Genomic DNA, 18,019 nt, shown 5'->3' with positions numbered 1-18,019 from the left:
ACAAAACTTTTACAAGGTCATCTAATGCTGGAGCAGCAATGGCTATCTGCCACTTAAAGCAGAGTTTGACAAGCACAAGCCATTACCAGAAGAACTCTTGAGGCCATTGAATGTTAGAGTAATGAATAAGTTTAATTACTTAGGTAATGTGAAACAGAGGGAAAAAAAAAAAAGAACTTTATTGTGTGGAAGACAACTTCATAGCACACAGAATATAGACTCAAGCTTGAAAGGGTGACCTCTTACTTCTGCAGTTCACTGGCAGTGTGGAATGGCTTGAGAATGGAGAAAAATAAAATTTGAATCCAATAATCTTATGCTTTATTCTAGGCAAGATTCATGTCCAGAGAAAGAAAAAACAAGAGTTATTTAAGGGAGAATTACTAAATTAGCAGATGAAAGATAGAATAATCTGTTATTATTCTAAGAAAGGCAGGATTCAAATGAAACAGCTATTTACCTCACGGGGAAAAAATGAACAAAGCAAACTGCTGCCAGCTGTTAAAATGATTGCTGAAGGTTTGCAGTGGCTTGTCCCTGTCCAAATTAGTAATTCAGAAAAGCATCCTATGAAACGTAAGTCCTATATAAAAAAGAGGAAATAATACAGAATGTGGGGAGCTGAAGGGCCTATAGCAGCTGTAGGTTTGCTGTAGATATGGTATTCTAAAGGAAGTTTCATTTTAATAGAGTATTTCCAATGTTCAAAGTCATGACATAACCAGAACCACCAGAAAGTGCCAGTTGTTATGTTTCACAGTCTCACAGCAAGACCTCTATTTTTGACAACGCCCAAGACTAATGATGTCATATGACCCTGCCCTAAGAGTGCATTTGCCTGGAAGCCCTAGAAGCATCTTAGCACACCCACTTCTCTCCCCACATATTTTTCATATAAAGAAGTGTGGGGTTGCAGAATAAAAGGGAGATACACTGCAGTTTCACAAATTTTCAGGTCTGGATTATTAGGCAACCAGGACCCTGGAGACTCTAGTGATAAGAAGATCAATTTACATATAGTGTAGAAACAACAGATCTCTGCAAGACCACTTGGTCTCTGATGGAGCAGTTAAAAGTTGGGTTAAAACTGATATTACTGGAAAGAGAGATGAAAACAGAAAGGTTTAAAAAGTAATGATTCATTTTATGTCTGCAAGCTATGGTAACCCTCGGAAAAGAAGACAGAGGAAACTTGCTGATAAGAGCTGATCTTGAAGCACTTAATGTTTATAGTATTCTGCGGTTAATTCAGGTAGATGAGGCTCAGGCAGAGGAGGCTAACTGCAGAGATATAATACAGAGATTTGAGAAGTGTTGCTCATTACATAAAAATGAAACACATCAGCAATGCATTTCTAAGCAGGGAGCATAAAAAGACTGAAAACATAGAAGTGCTCATGTGTGAAGAGCTAATAAAGCAATTCAGGGACAAACTGAATCCTTGATAATATCAGATCATGATTGGAATCTGGAACAAAACAGCCTAAAGGAAAAAATAGTGTAAGACTCAGATTTAACTCTTGACCAGAGACTGGAATTTGTCTAGTAAAGAGAGTTACACAGTTACACAGACCAGACAAACCCATGGACTGCAGACAGTCCTCTGAGACTCACAGACATGATAGAGAATCCAGAATACTGCAAGAAAGGACACCTGAGGCAGAAAAGCATCCAAAGGTCAAAGTAAGAATCTATAGAAACCAGAACATGATGTTCCACATGCTGTGGTAAACAGCTGGAGTCAGTTGAAACTGAGCCCCAGGATATGGTAAAACCAGAACTAATAGACTTATTGCCATCTGACAGCAGTCATCCTTGTTTGTCACAGGAGACATTGTCCCCACTTCTGCACTGTCCCAGGTCTGCATGCAGAGTATCTTTTAAATTAAACCACACCTTTCTGTTTAGTTGTAATAGTATCTGGGTCATACACATTTTCAATGCTGTGTTATGCTACATTATATGTTAACTACTGGGCTACTGCCATTAAGTTTGGCTAGAAAGTGCAGAATGTATCTTTTAGAAGTCCCGATACAAGCTATTTAAAATTATATATATTAATATAATATAAATGTATAAAATGCTAAGCAGTTACATTTTACTCATTGAAGGATTGCAGATTTAACTGCCTATTTCTCAGTGAGGTAATTAATACTCAGCCCATATCCTGGCCCTGTTAATTAATTAATATAGATGCAGATAGCTAGACTAAACTAGTACTCAGAGTCTGAGGAAAATCCTATCTTTAAAATGTTTGTTCAGGCATCTTCCCTTGTTTCTGAGATCTGAATTTTGTAGTTAAGCTAAACTCTGTGAGGAAAGGTGGAACACAGGCACATGCTGAGAGATAAGAAGGTCACAGGTGGAGTATATCTTTCTCACAGATAGCAGCATCTGACAGTAAAGGGTACTTAGATCTGCAAAAGAGCTAGGCAGAGACCAGATAAGTTGTGAAAGACCAAGCAAGACAGGCACTGACAAAAATTCTTTTAGATAGTCCAGGAGGATTGTTCCCATACCTTGTTTCAAAAAATGAAAACTTTTATTAAGAAATAATTTGGCTAAGGCAATGTTTGATGCTCAAAAAGGCTGCATCTTTAGTGCTTTTTTTTTTCCCCAGCTCAGTTATCTAAATAGGCTCTAAAATACATCATCAAAAACTATATTTGAAATGAAATGGGTACCTGAGTAAACTTGAACTTAGAAATTCTAAGTAAACTTAGAAATTTCAAAGGCCTTCCTGCATGTTCTCTTGAACCTGAGATTTGTCAACTTTTGTATGATACAATGAGGAATATCGTGTAGAATAATGAGTCATTCTCAAACAAAAGGTTAAAACACAACCAGCATAAAGCCTCATGCAATACACAAAGAGTAATATAAATATACTTAAGCTGTATAAATTTATGTAGTCAATCTGTGTCTCATGTTATTGTTACACTTTGATATACATTTACTGTGATTTATTGTGATGCTCAATTCATTTTTCAAGTCTATTGTTTCAGTGTAATATTTTGAGAAAGAAGCAGCATTTAAAAACATGATCACTCTACCTAGATGTTAATTCATTTCTACAAAAAAAGGGAAAATCATTATGGGAAGACAAGACCATATATGAAAAATAAATCATTACGGTTATATATATCAAATATACGATGTATGAGGAAACTATATTCTCTGTGCAACTATATTCTCTATTCTGCTCTATAATTTCAAACTGACTACATTTTTATCTTTCATTTTGGATCACTTTTATCATATTCACCCTTTTCCGCTTTGCTCAGAAATAATGAATGACTTCAAAAGGTTATATTTTAGTTGAAAAGACTTTAAGCTGATTTTTTTTTTTTTTTTTTAATAAGAAAGAAAGAAATAAAAAGCTGGAGAAAATTAGAAAATGTATGGCAAAGTTAAAACACAACATCTCCTTCTGCATCCAGTGAATGCTTGGTTTCTAGTATGGTATAAATGGCACAAATGTGTACAAGGTGAGTTTTGTTATCTGTGAAAACTGTATAGAAATATAGTTAATATGACATAATACAAAAACAACCAGTAGCAAGTAGATTTGTCAGCTAGCACAAAGAAGCTAAATAGCTCTTATTAGCTGTCTCAGTAGAGCATATATTCTCTGTCAAATGCTAAACAGCAGTCTTCCTCATAACAAGTTTTCAGACAGTTGAGTCCACAGTGTTAAAGCCAGTTTATAGCTGCTTTTAGTTTTGTTTTCATCACTGAAACAGACTATCGTTATGTTGTCTTGGTCTCTTATGAATTATTCCTACGAACACATACACGTGAGTAACTCTATGTGAGTCATTCTCTTGGTAAAGTTCCATACATATATACATAATTATTCGCAAGATCAGGCCACTGAACTGTGTGTAGAACAGAGCAAACATTATCCTCTGCTCACAGACAGAAACCGAGCGTACCACAGAGAGGTAGAATAGCTTGTCATTTGTGAAGAATAATGCCTCAAATCCATATACAATATTATGAAAATCCTCTTAATATTACTACACAGAGTATGTCTGCTTACATACTTCCATATATAGTTGAAGTACTACGTATACAAAGCCCCTGAATGCATTCTAGCTCCTAAGTACCATAATCCTGATCACAAGATTGATTGTTTGCAGAACACGAGTGTTGGAAGTCAGCATGGCTTATGGTGAACCATTCTTGGCCAATTCAAGATCTGAAATGACAGTGGTTAAAAATTAAACTGCGAACAATAAACAACTACTTGAAATACTATTTTGAAGTGAACATTTGTATGCTATTTATTCATTTTATAGCACCAGAGATTAAGGAAATAATACTTTTCCAAATACTTGAACTTTTGCCACTGTACTGGTTTGTGTTGTTTCTCAAATATTTTGCTGATTTATGGATTCTCTTAACACTAGGATTTTTCTTGTGTGGGCATATCATATTAGAAAACGGAAACCTGACTAAAGCTCTGCAGAACTCTTGAAAGAAGTCTGTCTAAAAGTAGGCTATTGTATAAAACAAACCAAGTAGAATTTTCATACAGGCTGAGTCACATGCAAACAACCAGAAGGAAGACAGAACAGAGACAAACTTGAATGAAGGACATGAAGTCAATGAAGAAAAGTATGCTATTTGACCAAGAAGCCTAGATATCATTATAATAAAGATGACAAAATAAGTCATAACAAGGGGACCCAAATTGCATATAACTCTAGGTTTTTGTATCACATCTCCTATTGGGTTACTGAAACAACCTTTTTGGGGTCAGAAGGGTGTAATCATGACATGATGTGGTTCACTAAGTTCAAGTAGAAAAATATTGCAGACCTGTTGTTTTATATTATAACTGGCAATAAAAGCAGCAGACCTGTCCAGACTAGAGAAGAAATTACCTATAAAAGTCTACTAAAATGTCTGGAAAACATAGAACCACATTTTTGAAAATAAAGGAGATACAATATAGGCAACCTGTCCTTCAAGTATCTTCAGGAATGTGTTTTAAATGTCAAGCCATTAAACTTTTTGGCAATTAATTATTCAATAAGCAACAACTAACAATAAATTACTGTGCAATATATGATACTGAAGTTGCTTGTAAATTGCAGCTCTCTGGTGGCATTGTGGTACCAGAATGTTTCCCATAACAGCAACAGCTACTTAGTTTAATAATGTTTCTAGACTGTGTCTCCCTAAATAAATAAATTTAGGTTCAAATTCTCCGTTTGTACTGATGATCTACACAAGCCTACACAAATACTATATTTTAAGTATTATACTTCATTAGTACATTGGCTACAAGCAGAGCCAATGTGTTCTGAACTTCACTCCTGAAGTATTGAATTAAAATAAGAGATTCTTTGCAATATTTCCTTAAAATAAAACAAAAGTTTTAATCCATTAGCCCTGAACATAAACTAATGTCATCACTTGCCAGATAATTCCATACAACTTTTTAATCACTGCTATAATTAGTGATGTTTTCTTTTGTCTACTGAGCAGTTCAGTTAGCACACACTGCAAAGGAAATATTGTACTTTCTCTTGCAGGAAATGCCATTTTTATACTTGATTCAACTTTCGTGTAATGTGGAAAAAATATACCCTTCATTCTCTAGTTTCTATGTTAAGGATAGTGTTTCAATGGAGAACGTTGTTCTCTTTATTTAAATAAGCCTCTGATCAAAAGTGTTCATCTTGTGTTTTCAGAATAGAAGCATCATGGGTAAAAGCAATGAATACATAGAGAGGCAAATTCAAGAAATAAACTCTGTAAAACAACATACTGATAGGTAGGCAGTTTGAGATACCAAGAAGTGTCTTGACTTTTAATCTAAAGATGGATATTTATATTTAGGATAAATCTATGCCTGATTCACTCCAGGTTATATTTCTGCCACTAAAAAAGGACTAAACACTTTTGTGAGTTGTACCTCCAGTTCACAGATTTTAGGATCTGATTCAACTCAATGTACAACGAGGAAATCCATTCTCCTGTCCTGAGATAGAAAAATTTTATCCTGTACAATGTAAAGCAGAATTATTGGAACCGCTTGTAATAGCATGGAAGCCTATCTTACTGTTCATTTGGCTCATGACCTTCTAGCTGTGGTTGAAGTGAAAAATGCTGTAAAAAGTAGTGGCTTTAAGTCAACGCATGTAGCTATTCCAAAATATCACTAATTTCACAAAATACACTGAAACACATTAGAAGATGAAATAAAAAATATCAGGCTCTTCTGCTCTCTATCAAGGATTCATTAGAATTGGCGTGATATTCATTGAAGTTTGTAATTCTCAGCAGTTCTGAGATTCAGAATTTTGAAGTGATATAGTACAGAAGCCATTACACTACATACTTATATATTGTATTATAATATACTGTTACATTTGTTGTATATGCATATATATAAATGTATGTTTGCTTTCTATTTCATAAGTGAATAATGGTATTGCAGTATTACAGATATGAATGATTTTTCTGCTACAGTCACGATAGTTGCTGTAAATGTGAATTTTTATAGTAGTGTTTTATCTAAACACATGTGCGTTCATATTACCACTTCATTTAAGTTACTCCTGAGGTAAGTAGACAACATTAAAAAGTGTATTCAGAATGGAAGAGGGTTATCTATTCTTGTTAGGAAAACGCTAGTCTGCTGCAGGTAATTTTTGTAATATTGATATAGCTAGAGGCATTCTGCTGGTTTAGCAGTAGAAAGCGTATCTCACTATTTAACCAATGACCTAGACAACATTGTTAGAGAATCTGTAAAACTTTCAAAAACTTCTGATATAATTTCTGGTTATCATCTGTCCTGAAGCCAAAAGCACCTATGATTAAGGAAGACTTGTGGCTTTTACTGAATTTAAAATAAAGTTAAAATCTAGAAATCAGTGACAGAAACAGTCACCGTTCCAGCTCTTGAAAGGGAATTAGATTAGAATAATGAGCACATATTTCATTCTGGTAATTACTGTACTTCCTTGAAAAGACTATTGTGCAAAGGTAATTGTACTGGACAGTTTCAAAGATGTGCTTTCATTTCCACAGCTACTGTGTTTTACAAAGTGCAGTGCTGATGTTATCGCTTTCATTTATTGCAAGCGGATGAAAGTATATTTTATAAAATATGATATGTATTTCAACACCTGATCTATGAAGTGATGCAGTGGGATCTTTTAGTGGAGAGGTGAAAAGAACGAGCATACAAATATTTACTATAGGCCTGCGTAAGCTGTGGTCTCTGCCTGGGGACCCCTACTAAGCCTTGCTTGTAAGTCTTATGTATAAGCAGCAGCATCCTCAGATGAGTGGCAGTAGGCCCTGAACTTGCAACCTCAAGAGTTAAAATCTCACAGGCATGACCAGAGCTGCAGAGGCTTATCTTCTGCTACCTTCTACCTTAATGTCAAATAAACAACAAAATGGTCTATGTCAATCTGTACAATAGAGGCCTTAAAACCTTGTGTGGGAAGATCTGTAGTCTGGATTTAGGATGCCTGGATTTTGATCTGTGAGTGAAATGGGATACAAACCATGCTTACGCTCAGGCTCAGGCTGAGGTTGGCCATGCACTTGCAAAGACATTTACAGTCTATCCTCTTCTGAATTCCTAGGCCTAGATGTTCACCTGAGCTGTTCCCAGTGCCTTGATGGCTTGATACCCATGCAGACACCCACCCCCAATCCACAACCCTTCACTGTTATAACAGGAGCTTCAAGTTCTAATTTCCACAGGACACAAAAAAAAAAGCAAGTGGAGAAATACAAGCTGTGGCAAGATCTAAATAGGTGCATGATGTGGAAACAAAGTATCCCATTGACATGTATTGGAATGTTGTCCAATAATTAGGTTCAGATTAGCAGTATTGTCCTTGCATTGTAGTAAACTGCTGATTAAACCCCCATTGAGGCTATAAGAAACCTGTCACTTCTAAACCAGACATCAGTCTCTTTGGTATTATCCAAAACTAACAGCTTAGAAGCCCCAGGAGCAGAGAGCAATTAAGCATTGCTGAAATTCACCCTAGGATAGTCTCCTGAGCTGTGTTGACTTCAGATTGCGTCAATCTGTATGTACAAATTTGGGGACCATATTTTCTCTGTGATATACTGAGGACAGTATTTAAACTATAGCAAAAAGAGGAGATACTGTTTTCCCAGGTATAGCTTTAACTGTTCTTGTAGTGGCTTAGATAAGGTTGTTTTCTCAGTTGCTGTGGGATATAAATGTAGAAAAAGAAAAAAAAAAAAAAGTGTGCTCAAACGTCTTACCTATCTGCTACTGATGTCGCAGTTATTGAGAAGTTTCAAAGTTTATATCAGAATTGTAACATCGAAGTCATCAAGTATATCTTATAAAATAAAAAAATATAGGAATAGGGAGAGAGAGAAGCATAACAAGTTTACTTTTACCTTCGGTGCACACTATGCCTTGCTTGAGTACATAGTTAACAGCACTTAGTAAATATTTTTGCAAATCCCAGTGATTTTTTGGATTTTAGTACACATGATTTTCTACTAGATATTTTTTAATAGTTTTATTTTTTTATTTTATTTTTTTGTAATTAGAAAAGTGCATTTCACCCCCTCAATGAGCAGACATGAATTTCAAGTGTTTCAAGTGACGACTCACGTGATATGATATGCATAATATAAGGTAATTACAGTTAGTAATCCAGAGAAATATAAGTATCTTGATTGTACAGTGACACGACATATTAGAAATAAGTAGCTGTTTGGGTAAATATAATGACCTGGATTCAGGCATGCTACAGTGTAGTTATCTACATCTGTTTCCTTTTATAGCCAATGAGAGAGAAATGGTGGTTTAGGGTACAATACAACAGACTTGATTTAGACATCTACCTTAGGATAGTGCTTTGAACTGCTCCTTAAAAGCAGTTATTTCTCCTGGGTGATTTACTGTATGTTGCACATTTCTGCATGTAATCAGCTGAATTTCACTCCAGTATATTCCTCATGCAGTGTCTCCAAAGCAAAGCATCCATAAACTGTAAAGCAGACATCCCCCAAAAAATCACACATTTCCAAAGTAGTGCAGAAGCATATAATTTCTCCATAGGTTTCTCAGCATCAGGGGATCGGCTAGGTGAAACAGATATGACCTGTCTATGATTAAACTAACAGTATTTTGTTCACAGGGATCGCAGGACTCTGTAACAACTTGTTTGGGCTTTTAGCCACCCCAAGCTGAATCTCTCTGTATGTATTTACATGATAAAACTGGTAAACTTTTTAACCTGCCACACAAGAACCCCAAGCGTTATGGTCCACAGGAGGGGATAACTCCTCATACATTTCTATTTCTGCCTCCATAGATCTTGGAACCACTTTAACATGACAGGCAGGGGGTCTTGTTAAACTCACTCTATATAAAACCCTGAAGGGAAGGAGAAGAGATGTGAGTCTGTCTCTTTCAGTCTCAAAAAAACCCTTCTGAACCTAGAGAATTCCCAATTTATAAATGTCTATTAGACAACCCTACCAAACTGGGGATTGTGACACCCTTTTTATTACCACAGGGGAGAATCTTGTTTCATTCTTTGAAAGAAGAGCTCTAAGTAAGCAACTTACCTTCCAGACAAGATACCGTCTCAGGGATCATAAGTGGCTGGAGGCATCTTCTGATGAGCTTTCAGTCAGCCAGCAGATTTTGGAGATGGTCAGCCTGTCAAATATACACCTGTCATCAGTTATTCCCGTGCTTACATCAAGGTAGTTCCTCAGGCAGCCCAGAGGTTTCCTGGATTAAATTCTGAGTTGCTTAGTTATCTACAGGTCCTGTGTTCGAAGACATAAATCTAACTCTGAGCTCTGAATCCCACTCTGTGCCCAGGAAGAGAATGTTAAAGTCAGAATTTATCAAATCTTTATTTTTTGATCTAGCTCATTCTTTTTCTTTCTGTGGTTCAATATACTCTAAATTATTCCCTGCAACAGCCTCAACAGAAGATAATCATTGACAGCACTGTCTGAGTCATGTAAACACTTATTCCCGTCATGTGATAACAGCTAGATGATTAGGCAATCCAGACAGAAACTGCCTCTATTCCTGGTTAGTCAGGCCTTCTTAAAATTGGATAATACAGTGGATGTGCTTGACAGAAGAGCCCAAATATTTGAATTAGGAAGAAGTATGTATATAAAAAAAATACATTCAGCATGTTGGGTTATTGTGGATTTTGTTGTTGTTTGGCTGGTTGGTTTGGTGTTTTTTTCTTTGCTTGCTTTTTGATTTCATTTGTTTTTTGTTTGGTTTGTTTGTTTGTGTGCTTTAGGAAGGTCTGTTTTAAGCTTCTGAATGCAAAGGAAGGTAAAAAGACTGCCTGCAGTCTAGTATTGCATATCTCACTTTTCTGCAGGCAAAATGACTAAATACACTTATTCTCTACCTGTTGTGGAATAATTTATGCAGCCTTCCTGTCTTTTATGAGGGGTGCAGTAGTGTGGGGATGTCACAGATACTAAACCTAGACTCAGTCTTTGAAACAAGAGATCAGAACCCAAACTGAAGAAAATCTGTACTACCAAGTGACATAAGTCTGAAGAAATAGGATGAGATCCTAAGGATCACAATGATCCCTTACCAGCGTGAGGTAAGGGGAATAATACTGATGGATAAAAGAAGCAAACAATGATATTTGGTAAGGGCAATTCTGCAGAGAACTGTCGGAGAAAAAAAAATCTGAACAAAATATTTTTTGTTATTGCTTTTCTTTATGTATTTCTTTATGTAATTATTTATGTATGTGAGAAAACAGAACAATAGATGTCTGCAGAGCTGGGGAAAAAGTATGTAGTTGTCTATGGCATTAAAAGGTCAACTAAAGTCTAGAAGGAAATGAGAGATGAACAAGAAGAATGTTGTTAGCTAGATGAAGGAAAGCAATTTCTGTACTATCACTAGGATTGTGCTGAAATTAAAATCAGTTGACATATTGTTGTGAGCAATCATTAGAGAGATGAGAACAGCTATTGGTTGCTGATTGCAAATGGTGGCAAATGAGGCAGGAGTGATGAAAGGAAATGCTTTGATTGGTAACTGGAGAAATTAGATGCTCTTTCTTTTTTTTCTTTTTCAAACCTCTGATGAAAAAATAAAGGTCAGATATTAGGTAGCAGAGTTTGTCCCGAAGACTTTGTAAGAAGGAAGCTGGAGTATGGGATTTCAGAATTGCCAAACTTTATGAAGTATTTTCAGTGCAGTAAGAAAATGGAATTAAAGCTGGACCAAATGACAGCAGTTAGAAGCAAATCAGGAGGGTAGACTTTTTCTTTGGTTCAGTAGGTATGTATCTAGTCTGAATCTACCCTCTTTCAGTTTAAAACTGTTCCCCTTTGTCCTTTCACTACTGTCCATCTTTCCTATAAGCTCCTTTTTTTGTATTGAAAGACCACAGTAACGTCTCCTTTGAGCCTTCTCCAGGTTGAACACCACCAACTCTATCAGCCTTTCTTCACAGGAGAGGTGTTACAGCCCTCTGACCATTTTCATGGCCATCCCCTGGACATGGTCCAACAGCTCCATGTCTTTCTCATGCTGTGGATCCTAGAACTGGACATAGTACTCCAGGTGGGTTCTCAGGAGAGACAGGTAGAGGGGGAGAATCACCTTTCTCGACCTGCTGGCCATGTATCTTTTGATGCAGCCCAGGATCTGGTTGACTTTCTGGGCTGCATGTGAACATGGCCAGGTCATGACTAATTATTCAGTTTAAAAGGAAAGTGACATATATGGCGACACTTATTTTTACATTAGTACAATTTTTCTTGAAGCAAGCAAAGTTATGCCCACCTACAGCAAAGCTGAATTTGACCCATAGACTTTAGTAACATTGTTTCTTAAAATATTCTCATCAGCAATCAGACATCTGCAAATAATTATTCTTAGATTTCTAAATTTGCTTGTTTAAAGCAACAGATGCTGTATAATTGAAATTTATCGATTTAAGCAAATGCATGCGCTTTTTTCTGGTTTTCAATATGATCTTTCATATGAGCTTCCAGCTTTCCACAAGCATTGCTGCCGAAGAACATGAAGTTATAGCTTAAAACAAAAGAGGGGAAATCATCTTCTAATTGTGTCCACAAAGGAAAAAACAGGTGTATATTTGTACATCCACAAGCCCAACATGAGGAATGCTAGTCTGAAGGAACTCTATGGATCTCCAGCTGCTCTCTACTGTCATTGGGAATGTGGCCAGGTAGAGAATCTTTACTCATACAGAAACAAATCCTAGTTGTTAAAGTGAGAAGAGAAAAGCCATCCCTAGAAACTACAGATGCAATACGAAAATACAGAAAGTACAGATTCAATTTCCCAGCTTTCCTAAGATTTCCTAAGATACAGGTTCTATCTGTTATGTATTTCTCTTAGCTTGAACTGGCAGCATTTGAGCATTTCACTTATCAGACCTTTGCCTCTCTGCTAAAACAGAAGATCAAATCAGGAGAACTTTCATCAGTTTTGACTTCTTTCTTATGCAGGCACATATCCACTAATATTAAGGGTTTTGTCTTAAGCAGGGAGTGAAAGTAAACATGTAATAACTTGGCTTAAGCCTAAGCGAAGGGACTTTTTTCTATTTCCCTTATGGCTGTTTTGTGTGTTTTCTTTTCTTCCTTTCTCTCACAGCTGATACTGCTAGAGCCTAGATTAGATATTATTTTGTGGGATGTGCAAAAGGCTCCTACACTCCTTAGGCAGTCAATTAAAATTTTAATGGAATTTCTCCAGATGTTGAGTTTTTTCCATGTTATACTCCTGACTGACATACTACTGAGGTTCAAACTTTTTCTGCTTTGGTACACAAATAATTGCATTATCACTTCATTATCAGGCAAAAGAGCAGCTAACAGTTTAAAGTTTGGGGTCAAGTGAAATATATCTGTGGCTTTATGGGTAATTAGGTTAGGTTACAAGAGTCAAGTGAACATTCATTATTTGCAGGATGAATACTCAGCATGTAGTAGAAATTTGCATTTTCTACATGCTTCCAAACTTAATTCATGACTATCATTGACATAGCAATCACATCACAGGCACTATTTTCCTCCAGACAACAGAATAATTGATTTGTAATAATCCTTAAACTATACAATCAAAACTTTCTAAAGGAGTGAATCCTTTGCAAATCTGATAGAATTAACCCTACTTTCTGCATCTGTTATTACTGGCATGTCTCTACAGTTTGAAAAAAGAACTCAGATGAAATAGTGGACATTATTACAATTTACATAATTTTATTAAGTGACATCATTCCATTTCATACAGTACTTGATTGACGTACTAATGTCTGCAACATTTATATCTCAACTGTGAATCATAAGACTTTTGAAAGTCTGAAAAATGATTGCCCAGACATTACATAATATATAACTAGAATTTAGATACATAAGTTATATCAAAAATGTCATTACATTTGCTTAGCATCAGACATTCCTCAGATCTTTCAGCCATTACTGGTTTTATCAAATACTTATCCAGATTTCATTAGGACAACTCTGTGTTATATAGCAAAATGTTGCTTCTACACATACATTTTATTGAAAGAACCACCAAACAGTGTAGAAATGGCTGCATAAAACTAATTTGAAATAATTGCATCGATAAGAAAAATCTTCCTTTTTCAGGAGTTAAAAATAGATTAATCAGCATCTATAGCAGTTGCTGACTTTGGCACTCTCTCATCTTTGAGTTCTAGTCATTTCTATTGTCTCTCTAACCGTTCATATGTCTAAAGCCAAAGTAGCAAGAAAAGTCCCCTTCTATTCTTCTTGCCAATCTGTAAAACAGAATGAAAAAGTCAATAAAAACAGAGTTTTCTTGATTTCTTTGGAAAGGAACAAAATAGAACAGGTACTTTCACTTCTCATTCTTTTATATGAGTTCCAATTTAAATGTTCAAAAAATTCTAGCTCAACATACACAAAAAACTATTTCTGAATTTGAACGAATATGTAATCAACATACACATGCAGTTTGAAATTTGTAATCCAGTGAAGTCAATCTGGATTATGATAATGGCCAGAAATGTTCATGCAGCTATTTTGTCTGCATCTCCACAGAACATCCAGATGTCAAAAGTTGAGGTAAGACAGAAGCAGATTGAGAAGGTAAGTTATTTTCAAGTTGTACATGTAAATTCTATTAAGTGACCACCTGATACGAGCAATAGTATGTGAAGGAGAGTGAAGGACATTTTGGAATACAAAGAAGTCCTTTCACTAAGGAAAATGTGCATTTGCAAAATACCTAATTCACACACTATGGAGGCAGAAGTTAACTATACACCCCACTGATAATGTTCATATTGGGGAATATCTATGATTTTGACAACATATCTGGTTATGGACATGGTGCTTTGTCCATTTGGCCTGTGACTAGAGAGTTAGAAATAAAGTGCCTTGTCAACAGACATAGCAAATTTCAGCAACTTGGCTTCAAATGGCTGCTTACAGCATATGCTAGTAAGCTATTACATCTATTGTATATTTTTTTTCCCCACAATTGGAAAAGCATCCAGTTCCTTTCCAAAACTGACCTAATGTAAGTTTTTTAATGCAGAGATAATGAGGAAACTGAGTTACCTTGTAAGTTTCTTCGTTGACTTATTTATTATTCTAAAACTTTATCATTGTCTCATAATACAATTTATCACTCCAAAGTCTTCATCATACTCTGCTTCAGCTACTGAAAATCAGGTCATGCATTGTATATTCAGAAAACATTTTATTTAGAAAATATTAAATATTGTACATATGTATTGGTTCATGTAAGCACCCATCACTTTAGTATCTAAGCACCCTCAAAGTATATATTTATTATCAGAAGTTACCAACCTGAACTACAGAAGTAGTATTGCCACCCTTATATTATACTGACATACTAATACAGAGAGAAAATTAGCATGAGACTCACCCCGGGTCACAGAGGCAACCTACTAGATAGCAGGTTACTCCCCAACCAACTTTCTTCTCATTAGGCTTTTTTTTTTTCCCAAAGAATTGAACCCCAAAAAAACAAATGTGGCCAAAGCATGAGGCAACTTATTTTTTTGCTCAACTTTATTTTCTTTCTGTTACCCAAACACTATGAGCCCACATCAGGGTAAGAAGACTAGTCATTTTTTGGTATCTGAATTGAGGTTCTAAAGAGCCCTTGTTAAGACGATGGTTTCCTCTAAAGTGTCCACTTCCCATGCAGGAACCCAACAAAGCCAGTGTATAAACCCTGTGGGAGGGGAAGATACTCAGCAGCTCCTCACATTTCCCTCTAGAGTTAATAACTCAAGACAGCATGTGCAGCTGTCGTGAGAGAAATACACAGCTTGGATACATAGTGAGGCATGAGAAATCTGGTATTCTGAAGGCAGTTGAAAGGCCTAGAGTGTAGTACTCCTCTTATGGCCAATTAGAACCTCTTTAGAGGAGGAAATAGAGATTTAAAACTCATTTTAAATTATTTACTAAAAACTATGTTTGAACTTGTGCCAGCATTTCTTTGCACCCTATCTGTTCTTGCAAAGTATTTTATAATTTCTAACTTTAATTTTACACTGCTGAAATCCAGTGGAGTTTCTTTTGTTTTACATTGGTGTAACTGATATCAGCATCAGGCCCATTGTCTTCATTGTAAGCAAGTCATAAATGGCCATTCTTCATGGCTATATAAAATGATACATAGATATTGGTAGAAAAAGAGGTCTCTTGGCACAATCATTACTTTTTCCATTTTCTGTAGACAAACAAACCCATAAAACAGAACTGACAGATGTTATAACCCAAGAAAATGAAAGAGAAAACTCCACAATACCAAAGAACTAAAGAAATTCCAAATAAAATCAAACTATGACAACCTCCTGGAATATACCTGTTTATATTTCAAGATTTGGAAAACACAAAAGCCATAGACAAAAGTTACTGTAATTACTGTCCTTGCTAGATCAGGGTGCTACTGGGTGTAGCAAAAAGATCCCAGAACATTTGTCTGAGTTGTGCAGCAAAGTTTTCTTTTATTTGAAATACATAAGGTTTTATAAATCAGTCCATATTAATGTGGTTTATGTTGTGTGTTTCTGATTTTTACTCACCACCCTCGTTATCCAAAATAAAAATGTACACTTTCCCACACAGTGTACCAGACCACATTGTGATCTAAAATTAATTTTAAAATAACTAAAAGTCTCAGGAACTGAAAGTTTTATTCTTTGTTGAAACTATAACCTCAAATTCAGCCTCAGCTACATCTGACTGTAGTTGGAAACCTGTGAAGTATCAGTATTCAGGCTGAAGCCACCCTCAACCCAGACAAAAAAAAAAAAATGCAGCTCTTTGAAAATAAGCCTTTTCACAGACAAATGCACAGGCTAGAGAGATTTACCAGATTCTCTGATTTGAGAGTGGTTTCAAATGTAGAGATTTCAAAGGCCTCACTTAATAGATACTATGGCTGAGGCTGAAGTTGAAAGTGCTGGTTTCAACATTGCTGGAGGTTTTAGGAATGTGGGAATTAATAATGGATTGCACTGAATAAAACACAAACAGCACACAAAAATCCTTACACTGACAAAGACTTTTTTATACTTTTCCTCTATCCTGGAGCATGTGTAGCTAAGGGATATAAATGTAACTAATATTCTCACAAATGAATGAGTGTCATAACAGCATCAAACCTCATTAGTATGGTACTGAAAGCTGTATTTCAGTAGTGTAAGCTGGATTCTGCTCCAAGTGCCACAGTTCCATAATTTTCTGACTCTGGGCATCTTCATGTTCCACCACTAAACCTGATATTTTGAAAGGGAAATGCATGTACATAAACATGGACATAGATTATACGTTTGCCTATATTTGTGTGCATCTCTTCTCCAGTCCTTCTGTCTACCTGGCTATTTTTTTGAGCAGTAACAGTAATTGGAAACTGATAATACAGAAATGTAATTACAGATACAGAACAAACCAAGCAAGCTGTCTTGTCCTTGTGCAGCTGCTCATTGAAGCATAAAATGGCCATAAAACCCTCCCAAGTAAAATGCATGCAGAGCTATTGTAATGTTCGATTAACGTTTTTTAAGTGGCTTAGGTTGAATAAATTGAAGATAAGCACAGGAGAAATGATGCATACATGTTTATATGTGGTTTAAATCTGTCTCTGTAGCTTTTAGGCTTGATATGTTCTTGATGCTTTGTAATACTTGAGCAACACAAAGGAGCCATAAACCTGACTTAACCAACCAGCTAAGCTACATTAATGGCTACTTTGTATCCTTGTGGTGGATATCTTGGGTCATGAGATTAATTCAAAGCAGTTGGAGTAAAGGAGGGAAGGCAACCTATGAAGTAGGTGAGATTCCATAGAGCCTGATCCCCAGCCAGTTGACACCAGTAATAAAATTCCCATTTGTCTTAAAATGCTGATTTTAATTTGTTTAATTTAATGGATTTCATCAGCCATTCCCTTCGCACTTTAGTCTACATGGCTGACCTGTAAAACTATTTGTTAAATCTTTTTCTAAGAACCAGGAACCTCTGTGTAACTCTTCCCTGGCACAAGTTCCCTTGAATGTGTGTATTTTTGCCTGAAATTACTAAACCAGGCAGCACTAGTTACAGTGATTTTTAAAGGTAAATATAAAACTATATTTGTACTGTTGATGGTATTTCTGCAATAAAATTCTGAGCTATATCATTGGTTGCTTCCAATGACTGATGTTGCCTGAGTAAATCTCTGTTGCTGATGACACATCTTGATTGATTTGGGTTTTATGGCAGTTTCAATGATGAATGCTTAATCTTCTCACTCTAGCTTATGTTCTTTCTTATTCTCTCTCTGTCTCATGGCCACAGCAATGTCCTTTGCACAGGCTTGCCAAAAGCTTAGTGAAGCTAACACTGTTCTCCCCTCCTCTTCCTCATCACGAGAATCCAGAAAGCTCCTTCAGAACAGCATAAATATTGTAAGAGGTAAGCAAGCAGAAGTGTCAAGACTCTTATTCTC

Source organism: Streptopelia decaocto (assembly GCF_964273445.1).
Source record: "Streptopelia decaocto genome assembly, chromosome: 1".
Taxonomy (NCBI): domain Eukaryota; kingdom Metazoa; phylum Chordata; class Aves; order Columbiformes; family Columbidae; genus Streptopelia; species Streptopelia decaocto.
This window is presented reverse-complemented; position numbering follows the sequence as displayed.